Raw genomic sequence first — 15920 nt, 5'->3', positions numbered from 1 at the left:
GCGCCTTTTTCAATGAAAATAACTTTCTAATATCCATAACTTTATAGGCTATTAGCTTAAAACTCGTCAGGCACTAGCAGAGCCATATGGCGCTAGGCACTAGGAAGGATCACTTCTTCTTCAGGGCATGGAAGGCTACGCAGTATGCAGGCTACTGTCCCGCAGCAGCTGCCTCTCTGGTGGACCCCGGCACTGCACATTACTCCCGAGACGTTTTAAAAAAAACAAAAAACATCCGGGGCTTTTAGAAAACATCCGGGGCTTGAGCCCAAGTAGCCACCCCCTAGCGCCGCCACTGCTCACGAGTGCCTTACGAAGTTGCCGCTCACAAAGTTGCTGCCGGAGCCTGAGAAACTCCACCGGCGGTCATACGATGGCTTAAGATGCCCTCACGAATGGCCCGATGTTGATACGATCAGAGCCGAATTTCAACATTTCCTTTATCGTGTGTCCATCGGGTGTCAATTTCGGGACAGTGTGACAGGGGCTTAATGCCCTCGATTGGTCTCTGTGTCATTCAAGCTCGGGAGGGTGTGTATTTGTGGCGCGAGCGAGCGAGAGAGAAAACGCTCACACCGGTTACGTGTTGTTGTTGTTGTTAGCATCTGGTGCTAGCTAGCGGCGCTAACGGATGTAATGAGCTGTCAACAAGGTGGAGGAGAGTCCCCTCCTGTCAGACTGAGAGACTGATAACTACAGCTCAGGTGAGGTAAAAGTGTTTAGATAGTTAACTTAGTCTAAGTTCTCTGTGGGTCTCAAACGGTTTGGTCACCCTTTATGTAAACACACATTTCCATTTGAGGGGGGAGTGATTTGTAAAATATGCATGAATGATACAAAAAAAATGTTAACTAGGTGAAAAAAGGTAAGATAAACTTTAAAAACTTGTTGAGAGCTAAAACTAGTCTTTGCTGCTGCCTCAAAGAGGAGCAGGGGGAGACGGGTGAGGCTGGTTCAGGAGCCCATACACACTCGCAACTATAAATGAACCGAAAACAAATAAATAAACAACTTTCAATGTTTTTTCATATTGGATATGGTATGTTATTGGTTATGGCCATGTTCTTATGATTTTATGATTATTTAAATGTAAACATTTCTGTTTCATATGGGTGCAGTCTCTTTATTTCCCCCTCAAAGTGCACCAGAGTGATGCATTTAAGTCCAACATTTAAAAAAAATAAAATAATCTTGCACATGGATAGGTTCCTAAATAGATTTGCACATTTTTTTTAAATAGTAACATATGTCCATATGTTTATTCTGGGGTTGTAAAGTTTAGGGCTATCACTATGGCAGCAACGCTGTAAATATTGACAAATAAATCCAAGAAAATGGCACAAAAGAAAACTGGTAATGGCCTGGCTGGCTGTATAATTCCCGGCCTGACTTATTGTCCCAGTCCGGCCCTGGTTACTTCATACGTTCAATTCAACAGTTGTTTCAACTTGTCCTTATTTCAGCAACCTGCAATTACAGTAACATGTTCAAGTACTGTACAACATCATGCAGCATCTCAGCCTGTGAGTGTGTCATTGTATGTGTGTGACTTGACAAGCTGTTTATAATGGAAATGTCCCAGGGTAACCTGTTGCGCCACAAATGGATTACAGCAATCATGTTATGGCCACAGAGCCCATAGCAATTACATTACAGCTTACACACAGTGATTTGATAGGCCTAATGCCCTCTGCAGAGAGAGATTGGGGATAGGACTATTGCTATGAATGCTGGCTATGTTGAGGACATAATAGGTGATGATGGTAGAACAGTTGCTGTTGTTGATCACTGATCCATCAATTTATCTCAGGCAAGTACATTTTATACTGTTCCTTTAATGAAATAGTGGAGAATAGCTTAATTTGACAATAGGCATTTAAACCTGTTGCCCTTCCTAATGGATAAAGCTCATTTAGGATCTCTAAATCTATAGTAATTGTCATCTGACTCCACCCCAAGGCACTTATTTGTTGGATGTCTGAATGCAGAATTTATCTTCACCTGTATATGAAAGGTGTATAAAAGACCAAGGGTCAACAATGCAGAACAAAAGCCTTCTGCAAGGTCTCTTCTTCACTTTGATATCATTGATAATATAGCCTACCATTGAAGGTCTGTGTCTAGAGAAACAGTTTTAAGTCGAATATGTCGAATGTTGGTCCGTGTTCTTCACATCTCGGAAATGTTTCATTTTTAATTGTTTAAAAAAATCGTCTTCATCTATGATAATGACTGTTGTAAATTCCCCTTGTTTTCCTTAATCTGCGTTATATTATTTATATTTTAATCAAGCACATTTAGGGACAGCTAAAGCGCAGCTGCGGGTCCTCGCTCTGTTTACACCATGGATGTATAATAAGTGTCACTAGAGGTTTCTCAATTCTTAAATGCCCCCTCCTCGACTCCCCTCCTCGACTCCCCTCCTCGACTCCTATCCTCGATACTTAGTCCCGCCCACAGGAGATGCGAGCGGAGGACTGAGGAGGGAAACCGAGGAGAGAGGAGGGGAAGAAGCAGGCGGTTAGAGAAATGAGAACTCCTCTCCTCTGAGCGGTCATTTTAAAGAGACGTCCATTAATGATGACAGGAGGCACAGCAGCCCTCTGTCTGATGGACAGATGTGTTCATGATGACTTATATATTTACTTTGATTCATTCACAGTGCGGTATAATGAGACAATAACAGGCTACAGATGTGGACACACACACACACACACACACACACACACATATATTTATATAAATATATACAATTTCAGAATCAAACAAGTATGAGAGCACTCTCATAATAACGTAACACAATCAGAGACTGGATATATCCCCCCCCCGCCCCCTCTCTCTCTGTTAGCTGAAATGGGGAATTTAAATTACGGGCCAAAAGTTGTATTTACAAGTATTAAAAGTAAGCATAGGACACCAAACCAACTGAGACCCGTCTGTCCACCGCATATACACACTTTACAACACACACACACACCTACACACTGTACCACACACACCTACAGCTCCTAAAGCATAATCAGGCTACAGTCGTTGTGTATTTTATTATGTGAAGCACTAAATTGTCTTAGAAAAATATTGACTCTTTGTTTGTAGATATCTAGTAAACTACAGCAAATAAAGAGAGCAGGCCTACTGAGTGAAATACTGTATATTATACACACTGCTCTGCTTTCTGCACGGACCTCACAGCTGTTCTCTCTGGAAACATCGCAACGCGATGAAAGCAGTTTCTAAAATAATATCCAGGGGATGCATGTAGAGCTGTCATTGGCTGAGATAAGTCTAGCCGTGCGTCACGCCTCCACCATTCCCGGAAATGCATCCGCGAAGGAGCTGTGGAGGACCCATCAGTGTATCCTCGGTTATAGCTCCTCCAGAGAGCCTCCTCGACGCTCGATCCTCGGTCCTCGATGTGCATTTAGAGAAATGAGGTGTCCTTCAAAATGGCACGCTGAAATTCATTTCCGGGTCACTACCGGAGGACCGGGGAGTCGAGGAGGGGAAATTTGAGTATTGAGAAACCTCTACGGTCACTACCCGATCTGTCCCCCTGCCCGATCTGTACCATGGATGTATAATAAGAACTGGATACAGCGTGGAAGGCGGGGCCTCATTCATTCCTATTAGAGTTGCTCATTGGCGCATGGATGACAAAATGGCCCAATTTTTGAGAGAGTGAAACGTCACAGATTACCGAGCATGCCTGAGAAGTACCCGTATGTGCGCTCATAGAGCATGCGCAACTTTAACCACGCCCCCCAAAAGACTCGTTCCCATCAAGCACGTCGATTTGCGTACACGTAACAGCACCGCGCGTTCTGGATTGTTATGATGGATTTGATATTAACGAATAACGAGGTGGCCACGGCAGCTAGCCGTTAGGAGCTAGCAGCTAGCAGTTAGCGGCTAGCTAGTGTAACGTACGAGCCATTAGTAATTATGCTGATGTACGTACACATCAATCGTTATGTACTTTATATTACGCTGATTTATTTTCCTGTGGCGCAAACAGGCTTCCATACTTCCCATGTTAGTCAATGGGTGTCACTACCCGATCTGCCGCCCTGCCCTACCTGCAGTGCGCATGTGCGAGATAGCCAGCCATATTGGACAACTCTGTACGGCAACCCAAGTAGGACACTTGACACAGTGGCTTTTGGCAAAGCACAAAAAGAAAACTCGAGAGAGATGAGTTATTGTTATTACAACGTGACTTCACTATTATTTAACAACTCTTTTTATTGGGTTCTTTTATTTGCGGTTAAGTACATTGTCAGAATAATTGAGGAATGGATTTAACTTCTGTTAGACAGCTATATGCCATACATTTGTGCATACATTCACAGTAAATATGTATTCATTATGATAGCTGTCTAACAGAAGTTAAATTCTCAAGTTTTATTTTCGTGCTTTGCCAAAAGCCACTGTGTCAAGTGTCCTACTTGGGTTGCTGTACGAAGTTGTCCAATATGGCGGACCATCTCGCACATGCGCACTGCAGATATGGCAGGGCGGCAGATCGGGTAGTGACAGGGAAAAAGTATTTTTGGGCCGGGTGACGTCACGGACTGATACGGAAGTTGCAGTACCACCGTTTGGACACAACGAATATTTGGCACAGAGTCCGGCACACTGCGTGGAGGCTTGGTTTACACATGTGCATTCATGTCAGGACATTATTGCGGTCGCATCTTCATATGCATATTATCATCGTCACAGAGAATGCGTTTGTGAATAATGTAAGCATATATGCAGATCTTTAATGTTAGGAATGTTATAAGAAGTATGCATAATGTCCTGCTAAGCCAGTGTGTTAATAAGTCTATTAATGTCCCGTTTTTGCTGCTATGTTGTTCAGAAATGAAGCTAATGCTAGCTAGTTAGCTAAGTTAAGCTATTCAGTGATACAGTGTGTGGATGAGATGCTAACTTAGCCTTTATTAGCTATGTATGTGTTTGCAATGTGTCTGTTGTGTGTTAGCAACAATTAGTGTTGCTGTTGCTTCTTATTAATAACCAGATTCTGGTTAGTTATTGTAATCAGCAGTAATGTAATCAGTAATGAGCCTTATTTCTATTTCTGTGTTATTTTGCAGAAACCATTCTCTACTCTACATTCCATCATTATTATTCACTACATTATCTTCATCCTCATCATCCCCATTTGACATCCTGTATGTGGATAAAGCGGCTCCAGCACAAACATCACAACACACACAAGATTCCCCAATATTGGTCCTTATTCGAGCCGGATAGCTTCACCCACGACAGCGCCATGGATGCACAGGAAACAGCAGCAGCTACAATTGGAGCTCATGGAGGAAGACAGTGACAGCTTCCAACACACCTGCAAGGCTATAAGGTCAGCTTACCACAGTCTCTCTTGCCTAATCCTACCCCCCTCCAATATGTCACTTAGCCTGCAAACTGGGTTAGCAGCTGAGAGTGACCAGCTACACACTGCAATTGGACGCCCTCGCTCTTACTCCTTGCCAGGAGCAGCAAATAAGGCACATTTGTGGGACATGACACCTTATGCTAGCAGCATTCCTGACCTGCAGAATATGTGTGTGATGCCTCAACTGCCATCTCCCTCAGAGCAGAGCTGCCACAGTCATCAATCAACATAATACAGCCTCAGTGAGAATGGATATGGCCCCCTCTCGTCACATCCATCTCCAACCCACTCACACTGGTTGGACTCACAAGCAGATAACCGCATCTTGCAGCAGCAGCCGTTATCCATCCAGCTGAGACCAGTCACCAAGCATCAGAATAAGCTGCCAACGACAAAACTGCTGTGCACGACTACAGCAACATTTCAGTCTCAAGCCCTCCCAGCCTTCATGCCGAGTCAGAAGCAGGAGAGAAGTATATTGACCACCAACAGTCACATCTGCACGGTTGTTTGGAGCTGTTTCTAAGACAACAGCACTTCTAGCTACAAGCACGGTCATGTCGGCACCTATCGTCCAAGGGATGCAAGCAACAGGTCACGTTGGCCAACAACTGCTAACAACTACAAGGTACCAGCCTAACCAGCCATACCAGCCTGTGCCTCCTCCTGTGGCAACCACATCTGGCAGCATGAGGGCGGCAATACAAATCCCATATTAGTCTATGAAAACGGCATCCGCATCGAATCAATATGTTCCGGCCGCACCTGTCCAACCACCATATCAACCACCCGGCTCACCAGCTACCAGCTGCACAACAACCAGTGGCCCAACATCCAGTTGTCATGCCTCAGCAATCTTCCTACGGGCCACCCAACTGGTCTGTAGCGCTCTCACCTTATACACAGTCTGCTGTCCCCCAGCAGACAGCGTATCAGTGTCTGCCTGTCCTTCCGGCACAGTACGCATATCAACCGGCGTAGTACCAGCCTTCCACCCCTGGTCCTTTAATGCTTCAGCCTGTGCCAGCTCTGCCAGTCCAGTATTCCATTCAACCACAGCATTCACTGTACGGGTCAAATGCTCCCCTACCTCCTAGACAGCCAGTCCCAGTACCTAAACTGCCTAAATTGGTGCGTGACAGCGAGAGAGAATTTACTGACCTAAAAATGGCGCTGGACCACTTACTCAGTGACCACACTGAAATGTCTGAGCATTACAAGTACCGTGTTCTCATGGAACAACTAGTTCTGGATGAGGCCCAGCTAATAGCCCAGTCCTGCAGGCATTACACCTAGCCTTACACGGCCGCCATACAGGCCTTACATCGGCAATATGGACAGCCACACCAGCTCATGCAAAGCGAGATTGCAACTATACTTAACTCTCCTGACCTCAAACTGGAGATATCAAAGCATTCCAGAGCTTCGCGCTAAGTGTCAACCTATTAGTGGGTATGTTGACATCGCTGGAGGGACCCAACGGGATGGAAGTGATGTAGACTGGCCATGTCGATCGGCTCCTTAGCAAGCTCCCTAAGCATTCAAGGGACGGCTTCGTGGAGCATCTACAGGTTCAAGGTTGCCTTAACATAGGCCTGTCACGATAATAAATGTTGTTGGACGATACATTTTTCCTGGAAATTATTGCGATAAACGATAATATTGTCGGCACTGTTGTAAGACCATTTTAGACCACTAATAATGACATAATGATAATATATAATAATAATTCAAGTACATCCTTTCAAACAGAACTTTTTATTGAACATTTATCATTGCAAATGAAATGTGAAATAATATTAAATTATATATAATAAATAAAACAAATGAATTTAATTATAATAAATTAATTAAATCACACACAACCAAAACAATACATTAAATAAACTCAGGCTGGAAAACAGAGCTCTCTCTCTCTCTCTATCTATCTATCTATATATCTATCTATATATATATATATATATATATATATATATATAAATAAATAAATAAATATGAGCACACAAAAAACCCTCCTTAAAACAACAGTTAAGTGTACAGTCCACTGTCCATACAAAGACCCAGATGCCTCAACAGGCCATATCCAAATCTGTTTTTCAAAGTTTTCGAGCAAGGAACACCAACATTCATTTCATTTCAAGCCTCTATTTATCCAGGTGTATCCCTTGAGATCATTGATCTCTTTTTCAAGGGAGACATGCTCAAGTAGACATGTTTGCATTGTCGGGCAAATGCATCTTTGATTGTAAACTGTCGGGAAGGTGGGGGCTCTCCATCTCCAGCTGCTGTGTTTGCTATACCAGCTGGGAAAACGAAATGGGGTGGTTGTGTTTTAGGTGTAGTTTAAAATGCGTGGTATTGCCTGCTTTTGTCGCTACCTTTTTTAAACAAATGCGACACACCGCCTCATTCAAATCTGTTGGTTGGCCTCGTTGATTTGGCTTGAATCCAAAATACTGCCGCACCGGAGAATCGAGATGTGTAGTTAGGTTTTGTAACCAATTCCATTTCACTTTAAATTCCCGTGAGTAAGTCACAAGTTGTCTCCTGCTTGTCGCTATATTATTAATGTGGCTGCTACGCTGCTACACGTAGCACCCTCACAGCGCGCGTGGCCGGCAGCCACAGCGCGCCTGGCACCCACAGTGCTCCTAGCTAAAATGCTGGTCACATCCTTATGTAAACGGCAATTTATCGAGCTCAGAAAAGTTATTGAGTCCATTTTTATTTATCGTACGATAAGTCAATTTATCGATTATCGTGACAGGCCTACCTTAACACAAACAGCCTAAACCCGTACAACCTCCGCAACCTCTCCAACTGGCTAAGGGTAAAGGCCGAAGCTCAACTACTGTCCGAAACGATGGCACAGCGCCATCGGAGTGAAGGTACACAGCCCCCTAAAAGATACAAGCAATTTCCTACACCAAGGCCTCGTAACCATCAGGTCTCAGTTTACCATGGTTTTGACAAGTCTGAAGCTGAAAACCGTCATCTTTCAGAGACGACTCGGCCAGAGGCCAAGCAGCAGAAATTCAAGAGGATGTGTCTCTTCTGTAAGAGTGATGAGCATGACCTGTCACAATGTTCAAACACCATCCAGTGCTCTATGGAGAAGGTTGAGCAATGGATAGTAGACGGCAAATGTTGTCGTAACTGCGGTCGCACCAACTACCGGCAAGAAGCTTGAAACTTGAAGAAAGCATGCAGTGAGTGCCAGGAAATCCACCTCAGAGTTCTCCATTGTGTTGCTAAGCCAAGTCCACGTGTCTACTTCATCACGCTAAAGAATTGTGCTGTGCTCTCCAACTCCAAGCAAGGAGGGTAGGTCTACCTCAAGGTGGTACCAGTCATCATCAGCCATGGGGACAAGTCTCTTAACACCTACGCGATCCTGGACGAACGATGATACTGCCAGCTGGAGTTCAACACCTGGGACTCAAAGGTGAAGCTGAGTTTCTCTTCCTGCAGACCATCCGCCATGATGTGGCCAGCCTCACTGGTGAGTCTGTTGACTTCCATGTGCCCTGTCTGACACAGCCTCCTAAGCAACATCTCATTACGGGTGCCTTTACAGCGGGTCAGATAGCCTTATCAGAGCAGTCCTACCCTGTGACAGCACTCCAGAAGCGTTATCGCCACTTGAAGGGGCTTCCGCTGAAGAACTTTAGTAAGGTTAATCCGCTACTGCTAATTGGCTCGGATTGCACCCACCTGATCACAGGCAGGGAGACAGTCAGGGTCTGCCCCAAAGGTGGACCCACAGCCATCAATACAGCACTCGGCTGGGCACTTTAGGGTCCAGATGCGCTAACATCTCAGTCAACTTCATGCTACTTCACATCTGTCAAGCCAGCAGCAGATGACCTCTACCAACACGTTGAACGTCTCTGGCAGCTTTGATGTGCGTTCAAGAGTGAAAGGTTAGCAGTACGGACCCGATTGGACCAGGAAGCCGTGGGTATCCTGAAAGCCCGCACTGAGAGGGTGAAGGTGGGCGACACACTAAGGTACGCTACACCTCTTCCCTGTGTCAGGGACGCTCCACCCTTATAGGCCACTCCTGAAACAATTATGCCAATGCTTCGCAGCACAGAGTGCAGACTCATTAAAGACCCAGCTAAGGCCAAAGTTCACAAAGCAGAGATCCAAAAGCTCATCGATGGAGGGTGTGTTACCAAGCTTTTTACAGAAGAAGTAGATGAGTCCCCCAAATCCTGATTCATCCCCCATCACCTCGTCCATCACAATGGCAAGGATCGTCTTCGACTGTTCCTTTACTTACTGTGGTCTCTCACTTAATGAGCAACTCCTTCCTGGTCAAACACTTGGACCATCCCTTCTCGGCGTACTCCTGCGGTTCTGGCAGTATGCTATTGCCATCAGTGGGGACATACGAGCAATGTTCCATCAGTCTCCTGCCTGAGGACTGGCCACTGCTGAGGTTCGTCTGGAGAAACCTGCAAAGGGAGGAGAAACCTGATATGTACCAATGGCAGGTCTTGCCATTCGGCACAACAAGCAGCCCCTGCTGCGCAATGTTTGCGCTGCAAAAGCACCTAAAAAACAACGCAGAGGGAAATGAGGACGTACTACAGTCAGTGGAGCAGTCGTTCTCCGTGGACAATTGTCTTCAGAGCCTTTCAACACCTGAGTCTGCCAAGCTCCTTGTGGAGAAGATGCGTCAATGTCTAGCCTCAGGGGGTTTTGAGATACGGCAGTGGGCAAGCAATATCACTGCAGTTGTCTCCCATCTACCATCCACTGCCAGGTCAGAGAGTACGGGGCTATGGCTAGCAGAGAAGAGCGCTGACCCTCAAGAACCAGCTCTGGGCTTGCTGTGGCACTGTCCGACTGATCGACTTGGCTACCGGTTAAGGCGACTCCCACTATGCGCCACATATGCAAGGAGCTTGCCCGGCAATATGACCCTCACGGAGTCATTATTCCCTACACTACGAGGGCCAAAGTGCATGTTCAGAAGTTGTGGGCGAAGAAGAGGAGCTGGGACGACACAAACCTTCCTCTAGACATCGTTCAGGCTTGGTCCATCTGGTAGAGGGAACTCCCCAGGCTGGCAGACATCACCCTGCCACAAAGCTACACGCCACTGGAGGCTGCAACTGAAGCACCAGACTACACTCTGCACGTCTTCTGTGACGCCTCCGAACAGGCATATGGTTCGGTAGCTTACCTCGCAACGAAGGTTGGTGACAAAGTCCATGTGTCATTTGTTATGGCAAGGTCTAGGGAAGCCCCGAAGCGCCAGCAGTTGATGCCAAGGTTGGAACTCTGTGCAGCGTTGACAGGAGCTTAGGAATCCTCTCTTATCCATCGAGAGCTCACCTTAAACATCACCCAGACCTATCTCTGGACTGATTCCACCACAGTCCTGACCTGGCTGACGTCAGAGTCATGCAGGTTCAAAGTATCCGTGGGAACCAGGGTCTCTGAGATTCAGGAATTGACAGCCGAGCACACCTGGCGGTACGTTGACACAGCCAATAATCCAGCCGATGACCTCACCCGTGGCAAGGCAGTAGCTGAGCTGGCGGCACCAAATTGGTGGATTCAAGGTCCAACGTTCCTACGTGGCCTGCCTGAGAAATGGCCGTCGCTTCCTTCCCCCACAGAGCCAGAAGATACTGACGAGCACAAATAATACATTTGCGGCTCCTCAAGCCTCCATTCTTCTCTACCGGGGTCGACTGCTTTGGGACATATACTGTCAAGGTGAGCAGTGAGAAACGGTGGGGAGTCATCTTTAAATGTCTCACCACTCGCTGTGTCCACCTAGATCTGCTTAATAGCATAGATGCAGATGCTCTCCTCTTGGCCTTGAGCCGATTCATCGCTCGGCGAGGCACCCCCTTCGAGATTCTCTCAGATCAGGGTACAAACTTCCGGGGAGCAGCTAGGGAGCTTGAGGAAGCGTTTGCTAGAATGATGCCCCAACTGCAAGAAGAACTTGCCAAGAAACAGATAAAGTTTCATTTTAACCCTCCAGCATCTCCCCACTTTGGTTGTGCCTGGGAGCGCGAGATACAATCGGTCAAGAAGGCTCTACAAGTGGTGATCGGCGCTCTGTCTCTCCAGAAAGAAGTCCTCCTCATCTTTTTAGTCGAAATGAAAGGTATCTTAAATGCCAAACCCTTAGGCTATGTGTCATCAGACCTCACAGATCCTGTGACGCCAAACATGTTGCTGATGGGGCGGCGGGATGCCTCCCTGCCACAAGTATCCTATGCTACAAACACCCTCAGCAAGAGGCGGTGGCATCGTTGTCAAATGATGGTTGACCACTTCTGGGTGCAGTTCATCAAAAGCTACTTGCCATCCCATCAAGTCCGCCAGAAGTGGCGGAAGCACACTGATGGTCTTCTCCAAGGTACTGTTGTGATGATAGTTGATCCTCAGCTTCCACATGCCCACTGGCCAGTGGGGAGGGTCGTCAAGCTGAATGCCAGTGCTGATGGATGCATCCGGTCGGCTGAGGTTCAAGTCGGGGACAAGACATACCTGCGACCTTGGCACGCCTTGTGCAGCTACCAGCTCTACCGGACGATGATGCTTATACAGGGACTTCTGCTGCACCTTGGGGAATTCATTCTGTTTACATAATAGCTATGCTATTCTGGGGGTGGCTGTAGCGCAGCTGCGGGTCCTTGCTCTGTTTACACCAAGCCCCCAGGAAGTGCGCCGCACTCTGAGGAAAATATTAATTGTGGCCAAACTGCGGTACTATATTTCTGTATGGGTAGCTGGGCCCGGAAACACTTTTTCCCATTGACTTACATTGGGAAAGAGTGGCCTGTAAATCGTTGGATAATTTTTTGTAAACTAAATAAACTACCCAGTATGAACATTTGTATAGCCCTCAAGTTGTAAAATGTGCTAATAACGTTATTCTGAGAGTTATTTTCCTCTGCATTATGAACGCGCATCTGAGAGTGGGAGCTCGGGGGCGGGGCTTAAGGGGCAACTCAACTGCGCATGCTCTATGAGGGCACATACGGGTACTTCTGCTCTGACAGCCAGGCATGACGGGTAATCTGTGACGTTTCGCTCTCTCAAAAGTTGGGCCATTTTGCCTTCACGCACCAATGAGCAGCTCTCATAGGAAAGAACGAGACCCCGCCTCCGATGCTGCGGCTGTATCCAGTTCTTATTATAGAGAGGCGAAGTCCCTCCTCTTCCGGTGGACCTCCATGGGACCTTATTTCGAAAAAAATTATGTATTGAAGTCAATGGCGAGAGAAAGATTATCTTTCGAACCCGTTTGAATTGTGCCACGAATTACACATGATGTTTGTCAATTCAAAAGATAATTTTGTCAAGTAAAAAAAAAAAAGATGTGCCATAAAACTGTGAAGTAACAGTAAACAGTACGTTTTTTTGTGTGAAACGCTCAATGAACTACATCTCTGGTCTCGCACAACAACATACGTCACCAAGATGGCCGTCACAGATTGCCAAAAAAGGGATTGACTACCCTCACTATCACCACAATGAAACACGTCCAGAAGAATGTCATGCAAAGCTGCCTGCCTTCCTTTGATTCTCACTGAACTGCCTGGTCTTTTTAATGTTCAATGTCAACCATTTGTGCAGATAGCATGAAGTAGAAAAGATCGCCGACGCTAATGTAGCGGGGTATTATAGAATGATCGGTGTGACAGTACTCTTCAAAGGGTTCACAAAATATGACTACTACTCTTATTGTTTAACATGTTGGGTTACTTAATGTTACTTCATGTTAAGGCTAATAAAAATGATACGGCTAACTAATGCTGTAAAGCTAACTAACGTGCTCGCTACTAGCTATGTAGCTAACTTTATCCAGCCACTCCAGGTCCTTTTATCAGACGGGAAACGAAAGAACGAGCAAGACCCATTGCTGGTATGATTACAACCTGGTACTAAGCACACAGGCATCTTGTTAAAGTTATCTTATCTTAGCTATCGCTTATATTTGTGGAGGAAAACAATTATGACATCAGTTATGACATCACTTACACAACTCTGGGATCTTTCTAGTTGCATATTTTTCACAGTCTTATATTTCAACAGTTTTATGACAAACTGTGACTTTTTTGACATGGAAATTATTTTTTTAAGATTGAGATCATATGTGTAATTCATGGCACAATTCAAACGGGATCGAAAGATACGTTTTCTCTCCCCATTAACTTCAAAACATAATTCTTCCTAAATAAGGTCCCATGGGTCGGAAGTAGATGGGCGGGACTTCGCCTCTGTATACATCCATGCGTTCATGTCAGGACATTATTGCGGTCGCATCGTCATATGCATATTATCACAGAGTTGCCAACTCTCAAGCATCTGGCGTGTGATACACGCTTTCACTCAAAATCTCACGCTCTCACGCTGCCCAAACTATTTTCATGCCAAAAACAAGATGAACCGGCGATCGTTTTTGGTTGGTTATTTACAATGTTGAGTTGACAGCTGCTTAAGCTGTCGATCCGCTCACTCCCCGCCCCCACCACTCTTAACAACGTTAACAGACAGCAGAAGAGCAGTGGGAGAAGGTTGGTCAATCCCCGACCCATATTGCGCATGCGCAGATCTAAGATCCAGTAGAAATGATAAAAAAGTAAAAGTCTGCTGCTTATTGTTCGACTAGGCCAACATAGAGTCAAAGAGTATATGAGAGTGAGAGTGTGTTAATTAATATATTTGGCAGTTTGGAGTAAGTCTGTAGATTTGTTTGTGTGTGTGTGTGTTTCATGTATAGGCCTCTCACGATAACTAATTTTGTAGGATACATTTTTTTTATTTTTTGTGATAATATAAAATAATAATTCAAGTAAATCCTTTCAAACTGCTTGTCTCATCCTCATGTAAATGGCAATTTATCGGGTTCATTTTTATCTATCGTACAATAAGTCATTTAATTGTTTATCGCGACAGGCCTATGCACACAATAAAACAGTGGAAACACGTTTGACTTTCATTAGTGAATGAAACTTTGTGCCCTTTATAGTCTGTGTCCAATATTGTGTATTTGTATATATTTTATATCCTATATGCTAAGGTCCCGCTACTGACACGATAGCAGTCATTTAGTGTGCATATGTGTAATTAAACCCATGATATCAAAATCTCACTCCACCCAGGTACCCAAAGTTGGCAACCCTGTTATCATCGTCACAGAGAATGCGTTCGTGAAAAATGTAAGCTGCAGATCTTTAATGTTAGGAATGTTATAAGAAGTATGCATAATCCTGCTAAGTCAGTGTGTTAATAAGTCTATTCATGTCCCGTTTTTGCACTATTTTGTTGAGAAATGAAGCTAATGCTAGCTAGTTAGCTAAGTTAAGCTATTCAGTGATACAGTGTGTGGATGAGATGCTAACTTAGCCTTTATTAGCTATGTATGTGTTTGAAATGAGTTTGCAATGTGTCTGATATGTTTTAGCAACAATTAGTGTTGCTGTTGCTTATTATTAATAACCAGAGTCTGGTTAGTTATTGTAATCATTGTAATATGAGCCTTATTTCTGTGTTATTTTGCAGAAACCATTCTCTACTCTACATTCCATCATTATTATTCACTACATTATCTTCATCCGCATTTGACATCCTGTATGTGATTCTACATCAGAGATTATGTGTTCTGTATTGATGACCAGCACCAAGCTAATATAAAGGCCAAAGAATGTACTTCCTGTCTCCGTGTCAACTCTCTAACCGGAGTGCTGTTTTGGATAAAGCGGCTCCAGCACAAACATCACAACACACACAAGATTCCCCAATAATGACATTTATGTCTATTAAGTCAAATTATGTTCTGCAAACAGAAATGTTTTAGCTGATACAAACACTTGTATGCAGTCACATTATTTTGCTTTGATAGTAAATCTTATCATATCTAATTAGATAGTGCATCCGCTTGAGTGGCTCTATAATTGTTATGACCTATGATTTGAATTGTCATGTTCAAATGTCCCACCACATCCATCTCTTTCCTATTTTTCCAACTGTTTTCTCTCATCCTCCTCTCTCTTCTACTCCTTATATCGCTCCAAATCATCATTAATGCATACAATTATTTTGTGGTGAAGTGTATTTTTTCCGTACACCAGCAGAAATAGAGTAGAACAAGAAAACTTGGTCTGTGCATTAAATCATCGTAAAATATTATAAATCATTCCTGATGTACTTGCGTTGAGAAGCCTTTTATGGTTGCCTGTTAAAAATTCTTGACTATAAGCTCTGACACGATAAAGATGAGTTGCCAATCCTCCGGAAATACTGGTATGTATGCATAAAAGGCAAGGAATAAAGAACAGAATAGATAGAAATATCAATTTACACACACACTTCCAACAACATTACACACAAACACACAAGCAGACCCATTTACATTTACAGCAGGGTACTTTGGTTGTGATGCTGTGCCTTCCTGTCACTTTTTGGATGTCCCAATGCCCCGCTGGACCAAACACTGTTTGTTTACTCTGTCACATAATTTAGCTTGCTGATGTGACGGTAC

General features: G+C 44.6%; 1 protein-coding gene and 1 long non-coding RNA gene across 2 annotated transcripts in view; both read left to right on the top strand.

Moving 5' to 3' along the window:
- erbb4b (erb-b2 receptor tyrosine kinase 4b) overlaps window positions 1-15920 on the top strand; it is a 309188-nt gene that overhangs the window by 219027 nt on the left and 74241 nt on the right. The gene's annotated exons all lie outside the window — the stretch shown is intronic.
- Window positions 324-15088, top strand: LOC307030186. Its single transcript, XR_013805572.1, has 2 exons — window positions 324-704; window positions 14542-15088. It is a non-coding gene; the product is annotated as an uncharacterized lncRNA (long non-coding RNA).

Source organism: Notothenia rossii (assembly GCF_949606895.1).
Source record: "Notothenia rossii genome assembly, chromosome: 2".
Taxonomy (NCBI): Eukaryota; Metazoa; Chordata; class Actinopteri; order Perciformes; family Nototheniidae; genus Notothenia; species Notothenia rossii.
Note: the sequence above shows the minus strand (reverse complement) of the source record. Positions and strands in the feature narration are given on the sequence as shown.